Below are 16,531 nucleotides of genomic sequence, written 5' to 3'. Positions count from 1 at the left end.
ATCTTTTGGAAGTAAATCGCCAGGTCTTTCTTTCGAGAAACCTCTGGGTGGGTTTGAGCCACCAACCATTCAATTAGTAGTTGAGTACTTAACATTTGCACCACTCAGGGACTCCATGAGTTGCTCATCCTGGAATGTACGGAGTTCTCTAGGCAAACAGTAGTTGGATTTGGAGCATCCCTCTATTGTGACTGTTGATTTAGGACTCAACATTTGAGGATACACTTTGTTTCTCAGTTCATAGTCACTCGCAACTGACATCCATCCTGGGTTTTTCTCATATCTTGGTTTAAGATACTCTGAAAGATAACTATTAACCCCTTATTTCCTGCGGTGTCAATATCTCTCTAAATTTTGGCTTTAAAAATCCTAGTTATCTATCTTTATTTTTTATGGTACTTTTAAAATTAACTCATGTCCATGACAAAAAAGAAAAAAAAATTCCAACAGCACAAAGGTTATTAAATGTGTCTATTTTTTTGCGGTGCCTCCTGAGTCAGAATCAACTCCACGGCAACGGGTTTGGTTTTTTTGGCCTGAGTCCCCCCAGTGTGAAAGTTGTTTATCCCACAGAGCCAAGTCAGGCTATCCTAAACATATCTTCAAATTTAGTAGTGATCTTCTAGTCACTTTACTTAAACGTGTAACAACCAGACAGACAGAAAATTTCATTTATGTTCTCTACTAGGTGAAAGATGTTGTTACGTTAGACCCTGGGAGATAGAAAGAATGATGAGACTTGGGCATTGCAGCTAACAGGTTGTACTTGGGTTGGGAAGAGTTGACAAGGCATGAAAATTAAATGATGCCAAGGAACAAATGTAGCAAGGTAATGGGTGATTATTCACCAAATGAATTTACACTTAAGGCATTAACCTGTTTGCTGTCTAAGTGCCAGTGGTGATGAAACAGTGCTCTGTAATACTCAGGAAGCCAGAGAAATTCAGCAAAAAGGAAAAGCAGCATCCTCGATGATATCAAGAGGCAGCCCAGCAAACAGAACCTGAACTTGAACAGTCTTGGGTTTGGTCCCAACTCTGCTTTACTAGTTGGATGATTGGAGGTAAATGACTTCAACTCTCAGAGCCTCAGTTTCCTTATCTGTGAAGTGGGACTACTAATAAAAACCAGTTGCTGTTGAGTCAATTCCAACTCATGGCAATCCCACGTGTGTCCGAGTAGAACTGTGCTCCACAGGGTTTTCGATGGTTGATTTTTCAGAAGATCACCAGGCCTTTCTTCTGAGGGTGACTTGAACTTCCAACCTTTTGGCTGGCAGCCAAGCACGTTAACTGTTTGCACCAACCAGGGACTCCAGGATTACTAATGGGAAGTAGCTATAAGGATTAAATTGCATTTCTCGTGGAAGATGGATCAATACCTGGTAACTATTACTGAAATTATATAACACATGGACCACAACTAGCACGGCCTCCACCAGACTGAGTCCAGTGCAACTAGATGGTGGTGCCCAGCTACCACTGCCGACTGCTCCGACCGGGATCACAACACAAGGTCCTGGACAGAGCTGGAGAAAAATGTAGAACAAAATTCTAACTCACAAAAAAAGATCAGACTTACTGGCCTGACAGAGACTGGAGAAACCTGAGAGTATGACCCCTGGACCCCCTTTTAGCTCAGTAATGAAGTCGCTCCCGAGGTTCACCCTTCAGCCAAAGATTAGACGACCCCATAAAACAAAATGAGACTAATGGGGCACAACTGTCCAGGGACAAGGAGTAGAAGGCAGGAGGGGACAGGAAAGCTGGTAATAGGGAACCCAGGTTTGAGAAGGGATGGTGTTGACCTGTCTTGGGGTTGTTAACTATTGTCATAAAGCAATATGTGTACTAACTGTTTAATGAGAAACTACTGGTTCTGTAAACCTTCATCTAAAGTACAAAAAAAAAAAAATGCTAAAACAAAACAAAACAATATTATATGATGCAGAAAAGGAATGTGGTTGAGTGCCAGGGAAGCCTCTGATCTTCCAGTGCAGCAATTACAGGTCTTAAAACACAGCAAAGTTTAAAAAATTATTTTGTTGTTGTAATTAATTAATTTTCATTTGACAAAATATTTACTGAGTACTTACTTTGTGCCAGGTGCAGTGGCAGGGTTGAAGACACACAGTGTCCACCAGTAATGTGCTCACAGTGTACGAGGGGGCAACAGAAAAGCCAGGAGGCAGTGACATTGCAGTGTGACATGCCTTACAATGATGATTAGGTCAGCGTGCTTTAGAAGCACACACGTCTTTGGGGGTGGTGGTCAAGGAAGTCCTCCCAGGAGAAGTGATGTCTCAACTGAGGCTTGAAGAATGAGAAGTATATATGAAAAACAATAATAATAATGGGTTTTCTAGGAGCCCTGGTGGAACAACCATTAAGCGCTCAGCTGCTAACGGAAGGGTTGGTGGTTGAAACCCACTTGGAGGCTCCATGGGAGAAAGACCTCGCAATCTGCTCCCATAAAGATTACAGCCTAGGGAAACCCTATGGAGCAGTTTGACTCTGTCACATGGGGTTGCCTTGAATTGAAATTGACTCGACAGCCCTAACAGCAACAACACGTACCAGGTAGTGTGTTATGTGTGTCGCATATGTTTTCTCATTGAGTACTCACAGCAAACCCACGAAGTAGATACTATTCTGCCCACTTTACAGATGAGGAGACTGAGGCTCAGAGATATAAAGTTAGCTTGCTATAGAATGGGTAGCTGGTAAGTAGAGAAGCCAGGATTGAAACACATCTTGTGTTTGAGTCCATCAGTACCATTGGTCATGCAAGGCCATCCCATATTACACTGGTAAAGTGAGAGCAACCTGGGCTCACAGAAAAGGCTAAGCCATATATGAGGGCAAAGGAATAAATGGTTTTCCATGATGTGGGTGCACACAAAATAGGAGGCATAGATAGCTCTTGAGGAGAGTGATTTGATTCTCTTAGTTTGTGAGGATGATGCATTGACGTGAGGATCAGGGTGGGAAGAGACTGGGGGCGGGAAGCCCAGGAAAGATGCTGTAACAACAACCCAGGTGCAAACAGGCGAAGACCGACACTCCTTCTTCCTCCCACTTCAAGAAGGGAGCCACACGACATTTTCTCCAGTGACTGTGAGCTCCCCAGGTACCACTGGACAGCCATCAAGGTGGGCTGTGCTTACTTTTAAGCCTGGGACAATAAGAGAGCTGATTAAAAGGGAGCAAGCAAAGGACTGTGAGGATCATGCAAATACACTTAGCTGTGCCCTTGGGCCATAGAGTGGGCTGAGTCTAGAAATAGGCAACCATCCAGCTGATACTCTCCATTTCTGTGGCCCAACTGGATAAATAATCAAAGTTCCATAATGGGTTCTTTTTGGGTGCTATTATGAGTTGAGTCAGGAACACCGATGGGTTTGGGACTGAATTGCCCATGCATCACTTTTGCAGAGAGCAAGGGTCATTTTGACCGGTCACTCTTTGATCTGCACACTTCCCTTAGGAATAGTACGTGGGTATTAATGGGGCAGCTCTTGAATTCTGTCCTAATAATAGCCGCTAACTTTTATGGAGCGCTTGTTTCCTGCCAGACACTGCTTACAAGCTTTACAGTTAGTCCTTGTAACAACCCTTTAAGGCAAAGATGCTGGGGTACAGACAGAATGAGTGACTTGCCCAGTGTCTGCCGGCAAAGAGGCAACTGTGCAGGGATTCGTGGTCTCAAGTGCACTTGACTGCTTCTGCCCAGGGTAGTGATGCAATTACCCCAAGGGTCTATCTGATTGGCCATTTGCCGGCAAAGTCTTCTGAAATGCTTTGTGCGTGGCAGAGCCAAGTCAAACCCCTTTGTATGATTTAAACTGGCATTCATTTATCCCGCGGTTATTTCTTCAGTGCCAATTGTGTACCAGGCGCAGTGCTAAGTTCTGTGGATCCAGTTGTGAACAGGAATGACATAGACTCTGCCCTTGTGGAGCTGAATACATACATACAGAGGACAAAATACGATGAAGGAAATGAACTGGGTGGTGGGTTACAGAATTACAAAGTAACAGGGGAGACCTCACTGTAATAAGTCAGAGGAGACCTCTCTGACCAGGTGGCATTTAAGACGAGACCTGCAAGGCGAACCAGGATTAAAGCCAGCAAGAAGCCCTCATGGTGGGAAAGGGCTGGGTGTGCCAGTGTAAGCGGTACACAGACAGATGCCTAGCCAGGCTGAGACAGGCACTGAGTTAGGTGCTAGGGTTAGAAAGGCCCTGTGTAGTGGGCACCTTCAGTACTGAGAGATGGAAAGGCCACTGAGCTAAACAAATACCACAACCAAACCAAGACCCAAGTATGCTTTGTAGAAATATCAGGAACAATTGAGGTCCCTGTGGTTAGCTGTTGTGGAGTCGACCCTGGCTCATTGCAATGCGTTCAGGTCTTCAGCAATAGTATGAGAACATGCAAGGTGGAGCCAAGAAGAAATGAGTATACAAGCTGCATATCCAATGAAACTGAACGCTGACCAGCCCTGCACTATCCCCATGATCGGTTGTGGATTGGCCCTTTGTGATCTGTACGGTTTTCATTGGCTGACTTTTGGATGTAGACTACCAGGCCTTTCTTCCTAATCTGCCTTATCCTGGAAGCTCCACTGAAATCTGTTCAGCATTACAGCAACACACAAGCGTTCACTGACAGATAGGTGGTGGCTGTGCGTGAGGTACATTGGCTGGGAATTGAATCTAGGTCTCCTGCATAGAAGATGAGAATTCTACCACTGAACCACCAATGTACTGACTAGGCCAGAAGTTTCCAAACCTTCTTAGTTCATGGTGTCCTTAGTGCTTCAGTAATTTTTTCACAGCACCCTCAGGTCAAAAAAAATCTCTAACAATTCCATTTATTAAGTATTAGTTCTGAACAACTTTATAAATCTTCATGTCCAAACAATTTAGTGGCCATCTGAAAAAAAAGAGACACATAAATTGAAAGAAAAAGGGATACTTTTATTGCATTCTTAAATCACCACAACTACTTACTAATGGTGTACGTATGCACCTGTTGGGCACTGCACAACTTCTCAAGCCTTGGAATCTAATTGGGCACCACTAGCTTCACTTCCTGTTTGTCTTAGCCATCTAGTGCTGCTATAACAGAAATACCCCACGTGAATGGCTTTAACAAAGAGAAATTTATTCTCTCACAGTCTTGGAGGCTAGAAGTCCAAATTCAGGGTGCCAGCTCCAGGGGAACGCGTTCTCTCTCTGTCGGCTCTGGGGGAAAGTCCTCGTCATCAATCCTCCCAGGTTGAAGAGTTTCTCAGTGCGAGGACCCCGGGTCCAAAAGATGCACGATTCTCCTGGCTCTTGTTTCTTGGTGGTATGAGGTCCCCCTGTCTCTCTGCTGGCTTCTCTCTTTTATATCTCAGAAGAGATTGACTTAAGATACAACCTTATCTTGAAGATTGAGTCCTGCCTCATTAACATAACTGCTGCTAATCCCACCTCATTAACATCATGGAGGTAGGATTTACAACACATAAGAAAATCACATCAGATGACAAAATGGTGGACAATCACACAATCCTAAGAATTATGGCCTAGCCAAATTGACACACGTTTTGCGGAGGCACAATTCAATCCATAACACTGTTCCGTATTGATTTCCTTGTGGCACTTGCTTTTAATGACACCAACTGCTGAGAACACAGCTTTGCAAAGACATGACGTCATCAGAAGGAATATAACATTATCTAATGTCGACTCTGTGAACAATCCTGAGTTTGTGGAGTGTTCAACTGATGTTGAATATTCTGTTTGCCTGGAGAATTTAAAATCTCTCACAGCACTCTTGTGAATTCTCTGTGGCACCTTGGGGTGACCCGGCATACAGTTTGGGAACCACAGAGCTAGGCAGATTATTTTCAGAATATGGAATGAAGATATTCCTTTACTACTAAATCCTTTCTGAAAGCCATATTCATGTCCATGATAACCTTTTGTTTGATAATTCCAGGAAGGAAAGTTGTCACCTTTTCTGGAAATTGTATCTTATCTGTCCATAAATCAATAAGGATAAGGCCAGACTGCTAACCCAGCCTGGCTAATAGAGTAAAGGAGAAGCGGAGAAGAGTGAGGCAGGCAAGCTGGAACCAAGAGGAAATGAGTATGCAAGATGCAACAGTGCTTTCACAGCCCTTGATGAAGAAGAGAGTGCTGAGATTCTGAAGACTGGGAATTGCCAGAACCTGCAGTTAAGGTGGCTAAGCCCTGGGGCGTTGTCCGCTATAATCACAAGCATCCTAGCAGAAGGCAATTAAAGAAGGGAAGGGCTGAAACGCTGAGAAGGAATTCAACACCCAGCTCCACCACCACATTCCTTTGGTAGCTGTCATTTGTTTTCTTAGCTGGATGCCATTCTTGATGAGTGAGAGAAAGAGTGAAGATTAGTGAGCAGACCTGTCTGTCTTTGGAATGCTCCAGAACCTGGAAGCAATATAAATGCCACGTGTCTCAAAGGACAGAGGCCGGTAGTTCCAGTTGACTTCAAGTCGGTTTAACTTTCTCTTTCTGCGTGACATCATGTATGCAAATCTGCTAGGCTGGCTAAGACGCTGATGCAACCAATTCCCAGAGCACTTGGGCGGGTGTCCTTGCATCATCCCTGTGCTGGCTTGAACCAGGCAATCAATGGGAGAACCCACAATATCACTCAGAGGTAGGGTGTGTCCTCATTGGTCAGCAATTTAGGCATGAAGAAATACGCTGTGATGCGGGAGAGCTGTTAGGTTGGCCTAAGCTGTCCCCTTCATGCCTTGCAGATAATCAGAGTGAGATACTTCCTTGGAGGAAATCTCAGGCTTGGAAATTTTGCACTTGTCATCATCAAGTTGAAGGGCCCAAATTCTCTTTGCAAGGTGTGACCATCTGAAGTCCCTCCTGGATTCCCTGACTTAAATGGTCTGCCACATGGAGGGTGGTTACAATGATTAATTCATACAGTAAAAAGCATTACTTTATGGGTGGTCGGAATGGGGATTGGAAACAGCCATATGTCCTTTTCCAACATAGATGATCTGAGCAATGTGTTGTTATTGGTGTTAGTTGCCCAAACCAAACCTGTTGCCCTCGAGTCGATTCCGACTCAGCGTGACCCTAGGGTGTAGTTAAGTGTAATGGTCTCCAATAGCCAGGATGCTGGGCTTCACTACCAACTGTACCATTTATTGTTTATATGGCATTGGGCAAGACACTCAACCTTTATGTCCTGTAGTTTCTTTATGTTAAAATGGGCCTGATTTTTCCAGTGTCTACCTCACAGGGCTATTGTGAGAATGGAATGCAACGTTGTCTATAGAGGACTCATACGCTCAGCAAACAGAATCTGACACACTGATGATATTCAGTACACATTAAGTTGATTTTATTATTTCTTTTGTCCTTCAGGACAGTATAAACAGACTGTAAGGGCGTTTGAATCAAGAAGGCTCTTTTTTCTTTCTCTTCTTAGTCTTTCAGTCTTTAGAACACTGCAGGTCACAGAAAATTGGTGTTTAATAAATACTTCATTGATTCATAAATTAGAAAAATATTGCCCACTGGGCAAGCACTTTCAGAACACTCGGCCATAAAACAAATGCACCAAGATGACAGTCCTCAGTTACCTGAGGTCCAGATGCTCATACCTCACTTTCTTCAATATCTACTTGAGATTACAGTATTTGAACTAAATATGTCTTTATTTAGACTCTCTCATTGTTCCCTTGGAACTTTCTGGAGCTAAGGCTTGAAGTAAAGTTCCCTTATTGTGCTAAACTTGCAGGTATGGCAAAATCTGGGGACTTTAGGAGCCAAGCAGGAAAGGTTAACAAGTGAAGGATGCCCTGTATATGATTCTGGACGACATTGAAGACAGCAAAATCCCAGGGAGGTCACATTCCATCTAAATGCATTAAAATGCAATTTTTAAAACATTATTGTAAACACCACAACAAAACATGTCTATAGGTTGAATTTGACTGTGCTGCCTGTTTGCAACCTCTGCAAAGAGTGCATCAAGCTTGCCATGGTATAAGACAGCTAGGAATTCTACAGTGAGAACTAAGGTGAATATGACTACTCTTGGTATCTCCTTGGTCCTCATGAAAACTGTGATGAATGAATAACTATATCCTCTTTGAATTACTCAGAACAAAAGTGTTTCCAATGCAGTGCAGATACCAAACACTCAGGGAACCAGGGATTTACTCCAAGGCAGTACTGAAACAAATACATTTATTCACTCAACCATCCCTCACATGTTTATTGAATGCCTAGTGACTGATTTAGTTGAGAGGGAATACTTTTTCATCAGAACTTTAAAGTTTAGCAGAGGAAGTAAGCCGAGTGTCCAGATGCTCTTAAATAGGACAGAATGAAAGAGGTGTTCAAAGAAGTCCAAATGAAGTGCTTGGACAAAGAGACCATGCCTACTTGGGAGGTAGAAGGTAGATTACATGAAGGAGGGGACATTCACAGTGGGTTTGAAGGATGGGGCTATACTGTGATAAGAAGAGGGACAGATGCTAAGGAGCCGGGAGGGGCAAAGGCACAGAGGTGAGCAAATGTTGAGGCCGAGTATCTAGGAGACACCAATTAGTTCTGCTCCTCTGGAGTTTAGGGTCCAGGTAAGGATAAGGGGGAAATAAAGTACAAGGAAAGGCGATGTGGACAGATACACAAATTACTGGCAGGAGCAGTTGAGTGCTACGGGACCAGAAGGATGTAAAATTCTTGATCTTCACTGAACTTGAGCTATTTACCCAAACCTTCTGTGCTTTGGTTTCCTCCTCTGCAAAATGAGAATAACATTAACAGATACTTTTAGAGTTGTCATGAGAAGTAATAGCAATAATTCATTACTGAGCAAAGACAATGAGTCCAGTACTAGGCTATATGCTTTATATACATTAACATTTCATCCTTACAACAACCTTATGAAGAAGGTATATTATAATTCCCCACTGATATCCAAGGAAAATGAGAAGCAGAAAAAAAGTAACTTTTCTGATGTCATAGAAATAGAAAACGATAATGAAGTAAGGCCTAGTGTAGGATTTGGTTGAGATAATGCTTGTGAATTCTCAGTCCAGTGTCTGCTCCTAACAAGAACTTAGTAAATGTTACCTCTTATTATTGACAAGGAGTCCTGGTGGTATAGTGGTTAAGCACTCAGATGCTAACTGAAAGGTCGGTGGTTTGAACCCGCCAGCTGCTTCACGGGAGACAGATGTGGCAGTCTGCTTCTATAGATTACAGCTTTGGAAATCCTACAGGGCAGTTCTACTCTGTCCTATAGGGTTGCTATGTGTCGGAATCAACTCGATGACAATGGGTTTGGTTTTTTGGCGTTTATTATTGTTGATGTTGTTGTTATTAGTTGCCATCAAGTCAGCTCTGACTCATGGTGACCCCATGTACAAGAGCACAAAATGTTATCAGGCTCTGCACCATCTCTGTGATCATTGGCATATTTGAATCCACTGTGGTGGCTAATGTGTATTTTGAGTGCCTTCCAACCTAGAGGGCTCATCTTCCAGCACCGTATCGGACAGTAATCGGTTGTGATCCATAGGATTTTTGATGACTAATTTTTGGAAGTAGGTTGCCAGGCCTTTCTTCCTTGTGTGTCTTAGTCTGGAAGCCCTGCTGAAACCTGTCCACTATGGATGACCCTGCTGGTATTTAAAATGCCGGTGATATAGCTTCCAGTGTCATAGCAACATGAAAACCACCACGGTACTACAAACTGACAGACTGGTAGTGGATTAATGACATTATTATTATTAGTTCTTTGCCATGACTATTTGACTGGAGGGAATCACTTTAGGCTTCATGGAGGAGGTGGAATTTGCAGTCGGTCTTGAGGGCGGGTAGACTTTGGACAAGTGGGAACAAGGCAGAAGGACATTCCAGACTGTGAGCACAGCAGGAGCTAACACTCCTGGGAGCTTTGGTATGGAGAGTAGGGAGAGCCAGCCCACAAGGCTGGATCTTAGGATGTAAGGGAAACAGGACAGAAGGGGTCAGCTGACCAGACGGTAACATGGCCTGGCTGCCTAGCGGTAGACAGTGTGTCAGCATTCTAGGTTCCAAATATGGGAAGTGAGGAGATCGAGACTGAGCGCTTAACTGCTTGTTTAGTGAGCCAAACTGCCTGCGCTTGAGGCCATGCTCTCCTCCTGGGACAGACCTTCAAACCTGAGTCCATGCAGGCGGGTTCCGGGCTCTAGCAGTGATGCCCAGGCCAGAGAAGGAACTGAGGCTCTTGGATATCTGGAGTCTCCACCCAAAAGTCCAGCTTTCATTCTAGACCCACCCTTCAGTCAGGATAGGCCATCACTGGCTGCTAGTGTGAGTTCAGAGGTGAGGGAAGAAAGAGAAACTGAATAGCAGAAGCCCCCCAGCAGTCATGTGGCTTTCTGCACAATTGATCCTATTTCCCCTTCTCCGGTAATACTTCCTTTTAAGATCCAAAAGGGCACAGCTGACTTAACTATCTCCAGGGCCAGGCATTCCTGGGTAAAAATGAGGGGCTTCTTGAGAGGAAATGAAAGGAGACAGAGCTATGGTTTTGCCTTAAGGTTTTCTAATGTGAACCACTGAAAGGTTCTTCTTGAAATAGAAAGATGGGGTCAAAAGTGTGATGTAAACGCAGCATTTGGAATCCCTGCTGGAGAGGTTGCAGAGGTGAATAGGGGTTCTCCACAATTACCTTGCTTGAGTTTTTGGCTGGAAAGTCAGGTGGTACACATGAAAAGGGCACAGAAATAGAAACCAGGTAACCTGAGGTCTGCTGCTCCAGTGTTTCCCAGAGGGCAATGCCCTGCGAGATGATTCTAGACTGTAAAGAAATAACTCATTATACAGTAACGGATCACAAGTGAGAACATTTCCCCCTTTCAAAATTATTTTTCAGTTCTTCTGATGATATCAAGAAGAAAGTCTAAGTTTTGAGCTAGTGTGCCTTTAACAACTCTCCATCACTTGCTAATCTCTCCTTTTAACAGAGAGCAGGACTCAAGCTCAGAGCGTTTAGCAGGCAAAACCAGTCGCTGTTGAGTCAACTCCTATTCATGGTGACCCCATGTGTGTCAGAGTAGAACTGTGCTCCATAGAGTTTTTAATGACTGATTTTTCAGAAATAGATCACCAGGCCTTTCTACCAAGGTACCTGTGGGCACACTCAAACCTCCAAACTTTTAAATTTTTTTTATTGTACTTTCGATGAAGATTTACAGAACAAATAGTTTCTCATTAAACAGTCAGTACACATATTGTTTTATGACATTGGCTAACAACCCCACGACACGTCAACACTCTCCCTTCTCGACCTTGGAGGACATTTTTTTGGGTGAAAATATACATAGCCAAAGTTACACCATTTCAAAAGTTTCTACATGTACAAGTCAGTGACATTGATTACATTCTTCCACTTGTGCTGCTATTCTCACTATCCTTGTCCAAATTATTCCATCACCATTATCTTCAACTCACTGCCCCCTAGGCTTCCCATCAAACCTTTTGAGTTGCTGTTGTCAGTTTAATCCCACATAGATAATTCTTTTCTTTTGTACCTTAGATGAAGGTTTGCAGAACAAATAGTTTCTCATTAAACAGTTAGTTCACATATTGCCCTATGACAATGGTTAACAACCCCACAACATGTCAGCACTGTCCCTTCTCAACCTTGGTCAAACCTCCAAATTTTTGATTAGCAGCCTAACGCCTTAGCCATCTGTACTACCAGGGACATCCTTTAGCATGCAATAACATCTATTTCAGTGTGCTCAAACTTGGCTGCACACTGCTATCACCTGGGGAGAGAGTTAAAAAAAATACTGATGCCTGGGTCCTCTCATCCCCTCAGGGATTCTGATTTAATAGGTCTGTGGGGTGGGTTGGGTATTGGGGGTTTTAAAAGCTCTCCAGGCAACAATTTCTAATTAGAACTGTTTGTTTTCTTTGCATAGTATTTATTGATTTTCTGTTTATGGTGAGTAATACTGGTTTTCTATTTAAGACAATGAATAAAATTTCCTTTCAAACCCACTTGACTTAAATAAAAACAGTAAGTAAGTGACCTTTAAAGAAAAATAATAACTAAATAGTGCAGATGGTATTTGGATGTGGCAAAAACAAAACATGCATTGAACGGAGTTTATGGGTGGTGCAAACTGTTAAGTGACTACTAATCAAAGGGTTGGCAGTTCAAACCCACCCTGAGGCACCTTGGAAGAAAGAGCTGGTGATCTGCTTCTGAAAGGTGGTCTGCATCCAAAAGCCCACATCCTTGAAAACTCCTTGGAGTGCGTGCAGTTCTACTCTGAAACACATGGAGTCGCCGTGAGTTAGAATCTACTGGACAGCAACTGATTTAGTTTCAGAACTTCAGGAAATTTTCTTTTGGTCCCTGCTTAGGTCTATAATTTCTAACTCTTGCAAGAGGTCCAGTTTCCTCAACAGTACATTGAGAATAATTGTCCCAGGTCACCTTTCTTTATGGGGTTGCTCTGGGAATCAAATGATTGAGCTTTGTTAAACTTGATTTGCTAAGCAAATGTGAGAAAGAAAATACAATGGAGATGGTCCCTGCTGCAAGGATAGCTGATTGGCGGGTTTACAAGGGAATGGATTTGGGACATCTTGTTGTTGTTGTGTTAGGTACTGTTGAGTCGGTTTTGACCCATGTTGACCCTGTGTACAGCAAAACAAAACACTGCCCGGTCCTGCTCCATCCTCACAATTGTTGTTATGCTTTAGCCGATTGTTGCAGCCACTGTGTCAATCCATCTCGTGAGAGTCTTCCTCTTTCTCACTGACCCTCTGCTTTACCAAGTATGATGTCCTTCTCCAGAGACTGATCCCTCCTGATAACATGTTCAAAGTATATGAGACGTAGTCTCACTGTCCTTGCTTCTAAGAAGCATTCTGGTTGTACTTCTTTCAAGACAGATTTGTTCGTTCTTTTGGCAGTCCATGGTATATTCAGTACTCTTCTCTAACACCACAATTCAAATGCGTCAATTCTTCTTCAGTCTTCCTGATTCATTGTCCAGCTTTCACGTGCATAGGAGGAGACTGAAAACATCAAGCTTGGGTCAGGCACCTTAGTCTTCAAGGTGACGTCTTTGCTTTTTAACACTTTTAAGAGGTCTTTTGCATTAGATTTGCCCCATGCAACGTGTCGTTTGATTTCTTGATTGCTGCTTCCATGGGTATTGATGGTGGATACAAGTAAAATGAAATCCTGACAACTTCCATCTTTTCTCTGTTTATCATGATGTTGCTTATTGGTCCAGTTGTGAGGATTTTTGTTTTCTTTATGTTGAGATGTAATCCATACTGAAGGCTGTGGACATCCTAGATCAGGTTATCTGGAACTATTGATTTCCAGGTTACTCCCCGCCCCCTGGTATGATTCACTGGTCTCCATTAAAGGTACCTGTCTTAGTTATCTAGTGCTACTCTAATGGAAACACCACAAGTGGATGGCTTCAATGAACAGAAGTTTACTCTCTCACAGTCTAGTAGGCTAGAAGTCTAAATTCAGGGCGTCAGCTCCAGGGGAAGGCTTTCTCTGTTGGCTTTTGTCATCAATCTTCCCCTGGACTAGAAGCTTCTCTGGGCAGGAATCCTGGGTCCAAAGGGGGCATTCTGCTCCTGCCGCTTCTCTCTTGGTGGTATGAGGTCCCCCTCCTCCCCCTCGCTTCCCTTTTCTTTCATATCTTGTAAGATAAAAGATGGTGCAGGCCACACCCCAGGGAAACTCCCTTTAGGTTGGATCAGGGACTTGACCTGAGCAAGGGTGTGACATCCCACCCTAATCCTCTTTAACATAATCTAATCTTGCCTCATTAACCACAGGCAGAGATTAGGATTTACAACACATAGGAAAATCATATCAATCACAAAATGGAGGACAACCACACAATATTGGGAATCATGGCCTAACCAAATTGACACATATTTTGGGGGGACCCAATTCAATCCATGACAGTACGGTAACAACAACAAAATCCAAAACCAAGCCTGTTGCCATCAAGTTGATTCTGACTCATAGCGACCCTATAGGACAGAGTAGAACTGCCCTATAGGTTTTCCAAGGACCAGATGGTGAATTTGAATTGCTGACCTTTTAATTAGCAGCCATAGCTCTTAACCACTGCACCACTAGGGCTCCAAAGGTACCATAACCTCTAGTAATTATTAACTGCAGTGGCAGTAAACTAAAGACAAACTCAAAGTCTCACGAAGGCCCCTGCGGGTTGCATGTTAGAACACAAACTGAGCGTCCTGTATTACACTCTCTTAGTCAGGAACCAGAGTCCCTGGGTGGTGCAAACAGGTGCAAACAGGTGGTGGTGCTCAGCTGCTAACTGAAAATTTGGGGGGTCATGTCCACCCAAAGTGCCTTGGAAGAAAGTCCTGGTGATCTACTTCTGAAAAATCCACCATTGAAAACGTTATGGAGCACAGTTCTATTCTGACACAGATGGGGTCCCCATGAGTCAGAATCTACTCAGCTAGCTGGTAATCAGGAGCGTCTGGATGTTGCACTGCATGGAACCTACAGAGGCGCTGCATTCTCGTCCTGGTTCTGCACTTACTGGCTGAGTGCGTTTTCCATGGGCTCCAGTTTCTTCACTGGGAATGTGAGAGGCTTGGATCAGTTTAAGATCAAACCTCAGCTCAACTGCCTTCAGCACCAAGGAGGTGACCCAGATGTGAGGAACTGCAGAAGGAATAGGGAGTGGTTGGGCATGTGGCACAGTGGAGAGCACATCCCCACAATAAAGATGTTCGGGTTCAATTTTTAAAAACACAGTTTTGGCAAAACAATACTTCTGTGGATATCATGGTTTCTACGACCCTTTTCAAATCCAAAAAGAATTTTATAATAGTAAAATAAATTCAGAGTTTCTGCTAAGGGTTCTTTGATATGACTTCTGCAGTCAATAATACCCAGGGAGTTCCCTGATTAAAAACGAAAACAAAAACAAAAAACATTGCCATCAAGTTGATTCCGACTCATAGCGACCCTATAGGATAGAGCAGAACTGCCCAATAAGGTTTCCAAGGAACTGCTGGTGGATTCGAACTGCTGACCTTTCGGTTAGCAGCCGAGCTCTTAACCACTGCACCACCAGGGCTCCAGCTGATAATAAGAGCTAACATTTATAATAAGAGGTAACATTTATAAAAAGACCTAGCATTCACATGCTAAGTTCCCTAATACCATTATCTTGTTTAATCTTTGCCACATCCCTGTGAGGTCAGTACTCTTATAAGTGTCTCATAACAAATGAGGAAATTGAGACTCAGAGTGTTTCAGTCGTTTGTGTAAGATTTCTAGAGCTGCGTTGTCCAGTAGAAATATAATGTGAGCCATGCATGTAATTTTGAATATTCTGGGCGCTTTTAATGTCTTTCTTGTCTTATTGCCCTAGCTAGAACCTCCAGTAAAATATTGAATAGAAGTAAAGAAAGCAGACATCATTGTCTTATTCCTGATCTTACCAGGAAAGCATCCAGTCTTTCGCCCTTAAGTATGTTAGCTGTGGGTTTTTCACTGATGTCTTTTATCAGGTTGAGGAAGTTTCCCTCTATTCCTAACTTGTTGAGTGTTTTCATCTTGAAAGCGTGTTGGCTTTTGTCAAATGCTCATTCCTCATCTATTGAGATGATTGTGCTGTTGTTTTTTTTCTTAATTATTATACTGGTATGATGTATTCCATTAATTGATTTTCAGATGTTGAATGAACCTTTCATTCCTAGGATAAATCCTACTTGATCATGGTGTATAATTCTTTTTATATGTTTCTGGATTCAGTTAGCGTATTTTGATGAGGATTTTTGTATTCATATTCATAAGTGATATTGGTCTATGGTTTTCTTGTGACGTATTTTTCTGGTTTTGGTATCACGGGAATACTGGCCTCATAGGGTGAGTTGGAAATTGTTCCCTTCTGTTCTATTTTTTAAAAGAGATTGTGAATAATTGTATTAGTTCTTCTTTAAATATTAGGTAGAATTCACAGAATGCTTCCAGGAATTCTCCTACTGTTTCCTGCGCCAACTCATCAAATATAATCAGGTAAGATGCAGGGCCAGAGGTTGTATTTTGATATAAATGTGTCCTCTAGTGACTGGCCCTGGAAGAATATGGGTAGATATAAGGTTTGAAATGAATGGAGCCAGAGGCTGATTGGTGAAAATTTCTTCTAGATCATATATGAAAGAAACTTGAAAGAGGTTTCCCTAAATTTGTTATCAATCCTAAAATAGTACGTGATGTTTCCAGTAATGAGTTGTGGTTCAAAACAAAAACAAAACAAACATTTATGAATTAACATTAATAAAAATGAAATTTCAACTCAAATACCCTGATCAAGCTGCTTTCTATTCTTCCCCTAGAAAATATTGCAAAATTATTATAATATGAAGAGACTATCAAAGAGTATATAGCCAAAATGTAGGGAAAAATATATGAATTAGGCTTAATGAATAAAAATGTTA

This window comes from Trichechus manatus, unplaced genomic scaffold, assembly GCF_000243295.1.
Source record: "Trichechus manatus latirostris isolate Lorelei unplaced genomic scaffold, TriManLat1.0 scaffold00011, whole genome shotgun sequence".
Lineage (NCBI taxonomy): Eukaryota > Metazoa > Chordata > Mammalia > Sirenia > Trichechidae > Trichechus > Trichechus manatus.
This window is presented reverse-complemented; position numbering follows the sequence as displayed.